This window comes from Nanorana parkeri, unplaced genomic scaffold (assembly GCF_000935625.1).
Source record: "Nanorana parkeri isolate BGI_ZX_2015 unplaced genomic scaffold, ASM93562v1 scaffold678, whole genome shotgun sequence".
In the NCBI taxonomy this organism is placed as follows: domain Eukaryota; kingdom Metazoa; phylum Chordata; class Amphibia; order Anura; family Dicroglossidae; genus Nanorana; species Nanorana parkeri.
In genome coordinates, this window is record NW_017306946.1 from 1 (window position 1) to 3801 (window position 3801).

Here is a 3801-nt window from a genome sequence, read left to right on the forward strand (position 1 = left end):
AGGGCTACCCATAAAGCGCGGATCCACATTTTTTACTATATTAAGTTGTTGATCTTAGCACCACCAAAAAAATAACAGTTTGTTATATTTAAGAGAACACATACACATGCTGTGTATGGATTGCAGGGATCTGTAGTTTTACAGCAGACAGAGCAACATAATGCTCTTCTTTAAAGTACTAATAAGCACCGACCAATAACATGGCTGGAAAAGCAGGATGAGCATTACAGAGCTGTGAGATGTAGTGTACAGCACTAGTCCTGTGTGTTCATCGCAGGAGTGTGTGGTTTACCGCAGAGGTCAAAGGTGTAATGGAGAGTGTAGTGGTTAGTGGGGTAACGCACAGTGCAGAAGTCAGCGGTGTAACAGAGTACAGAAGTCAGTAACGCACAGTGCTGAGTTCAGGGTGCGATGCAGAGTGCAGAGGTCAGGGTGTGACGCACATTACATCGATCAAGGTGTGGCGTGCAGAGGTCAGGGTGTGACGCTGAGCGCAGTGGTCAGGGTGTGATGCAGAGGTCAGAGTGTGACGCAGAGCGCAGAGGTCAGGGGGTGACGCAGAGTGCAGAGGTCAGGGTGTGACGCACATTACATCGATCAAGGTGTGGCGTGCAGAGGTCAGGGTGTGACGCACATTACATCGATCAAGGTGTGGCGTGCAGAGGTCAGGGTGTGACGCACATTACATCGATCAAGGTGTGGCGTGCAGAGGTCAGGGTGTGACGCACATTACATCGATCAAGGTGTGGCGTGCAGAGGTCAGGGTGTGACGCACATTACATCGATCAAGGTGTGGCGTGCAGAGGTCAGGGTGTGATGCAGAGGTCAGAGTGTGACGCAGATCGCAGAGGTCAGAGTGTGATGCAGAGCGCTGAGGTCAGGGTGTGACGCAGAGGTCAGGCATGATGCAGAGCGCAGAGGTCAGGGTGTGACGCAGAGGTCAGGGTATGATGCAGAGCGCAGAGGTCAGGGTGTGACGCAGAGGTCAGAGTGTGACACAGAGAGCAGTGGTCAGGGTTTGATGCAGAGCACAGAGGTCAGGGTGTGGCGTAGTGGTCAGGGTACACTTTACAGCCGTCCAATGGTGGGCGGGCAGTCCCCCTCCCAGCCAATAGCGGCATAAGTGGGCGGAGGGAGCTGCCGTGGCTGCCGAGGAGCCCGATCAGTGACACGGGCATTCGGAGGGCCGCTGAAGTAGCATGTTAGCGCCGGCCCGACGGGGGCCGTTTTTAGAGGCAACAGAGAGGCCCGGGGGGCAATTGCCACCCTGCCCCCCGGCCCAGTCCGCCCCCGTTCTGGTATTGATTTTGAGATCTTGGACCCCATGCAAAAACACAAAACGAAAGGTACAGGGAATAAGGTCCTGGCATGGATTTTGAAGGGCACCCTTTGCCATTTTTTATAAAGCAAAATAAAGCTGTCTGGGAAACGTAATTGAACATATTGTTTTCTCTTTAAATGTCACTGTTGCAGAAGTACATCGTATAGGTGTGCAACACCCCCCAACCTTGTTATTTAAAGGAATTGTGTATTTTTAATGTTGCCATTTAAGCCGCAAAAAACACTTCCCACTATTATGTATTTTTTATTGAATTATTTTGCATTGGTCCTCCATTGCATGCCAATGCCAGTACCCAGCTACCCATGCCCTTTTCTTAAACAAAATCTTGCAAATTGTCCTTAATAAAAGCACAAAAAGGTCCCATAAACGTCAACGGTGCTATGTTCAATCATCACTAGGAAAAAGTTTTTGGGCTTCTCATATTATATTTTACGTCTATCTAATATCTAGTGCTAACTGTATTTGAACTTATACTGCTACTAACAAAGTAGTTTCCATGTCCGAAGTTATATAAACAATTTATTTTTGCCTTCTTTTGTAAGATAGCTTGCAATTTAGGTCAGTCATGTGCATCTGAAAATAAAAGAACACTGTTCTCTTTGTACTTCGAAAACTGGGAACAGATCAGCAATGTTTGTTTTCTTTTTTTTTTGTACATTGTAAAAGACAATTGTTAACAAACATACAATGAAGTCATTATCTGTAATCAAATGTGTGGAACAAAGTCATTTTTATATTTCAGGGGAACAAACACATGTAGTTAAAGTCTCAAATCCAATTGAGATTCTAGAAAATGGTACCAATTTGCATAAAATTTGTTTAAATGATGAACTAAATAAAATATCATTAACTAGATAAGGTAAAGAGATGTTTATCTGGGCTCTGCATTTTAATTCAAAGCAGATAATTAACAGCATGCCATGTACAATCTATAGAATGGGGTAGAAATGTTTTTACAAGATGTATTGGTTGATTGTAAAGGAAAAATATATACTATATCCGTATCTCTGGGAAGAAATGAAAAAAAAAACAAGTTTCTTGTTTAATCAGATAAATACTGTATCTTTTACAGATGTATTTACCCATTCTGCGTTTGTTTTAGACAATATCTTGCAAACCTAATATAATGTAGACTTGCAAGAAAATCTTTTGCATTCACTATAAGCACATTTTATAAAGTGTTCCTGTATAGTAGGCACTCTAAGGTACAAGAGCGTATCTCCAACTATACCACAACTGTTTTCAAAGAGCTAAAAAGAACCCAAAGAAATACCTTAAAGTGACATTAAACTCTGGGGTTAAATCTTAAAAATGCATTCATGTACCCTAACTATTAAATTTTTTTTTAATCTTATTTGTGTATCAGGAGTGAGCTTGAAGCGGTGGCTACTTTAGACACACAGGGACCATGGGGAACAAAAATAAGTTGGTGACAGGGTTTCTTCACTAGAACAGTGTTGCACACTTAAAGTTCCACAGTCCATATACCCATCGCACTCCTGACTGCTGTTCCATGAAGATTATGTGGGTGCAACGGTAGTCGACGGGTGGCCACCATCTCTACGCATAAGTAAGAATATGGACACCACCACTCCAATAGCAAATTAGATACGTCTATTTATTTATGTACATGCAGCAAGCATAACATTTTTAGTGCAAAGTATGTTATGCTTGCTGCATACTTAAGGTGGATCTTTACCTATATAATTAAAATTCTTTACATTCTTATTTTTCTTTTTTTCCCAGTCTTCTGGCAGTGGCCATGATAACTAAGGGCAGATTACCACCTCTCCATTTACTTCCATGAACTCCGACACATGTGACTAGGACATGTGACCATGCACATCATCTCAGGGGAGGAAACTGCCTTTCCCTGAGATCTCATGAGATTACAGATGAGATTTCCCAGCAATGCTCTGCTGATGTAACCTTCCCAAGATGCAACGCTTTGACATCATTTGTGCCAGAACGGGACGAGGAAGTAGATGAATTCTATTTGTATGTAAATAAAAAACAAGTTTTTTTAACTAATGAATGTAATATGATTTTAAATCAGCATGCAAAGCTGCATGCAGCTATGATTTTTAGTAAAAGGGGGTAGAGGTCCACTTTAAATACTGTCTGGCTGCCTTTAAATGCTTGTCTGGCTCTGTATAATAGCCAGATCTTTACACACATTTAGGCTGCTGTACTAAAGAATTTGTGTGAATACTCACTTCAATTATCCAATCATGTGAAAAACCAATTCCTGTTTACTTATTTCATCTGCACATGATTTAAAAGGAATAGGAATTTGCTTTTCACGTGATTAGATAATTAAAGTGAATATTCATACAAGCTATTGCGTAAATACTCTCAAATTCTTTAGCAACTCAAGTCTCATTTGTGTTTAAAGTAGTAACTCAAACATTTTTTTTTAATAATGAATCAAGATCAAACAAATATACATTGCCCAGCAA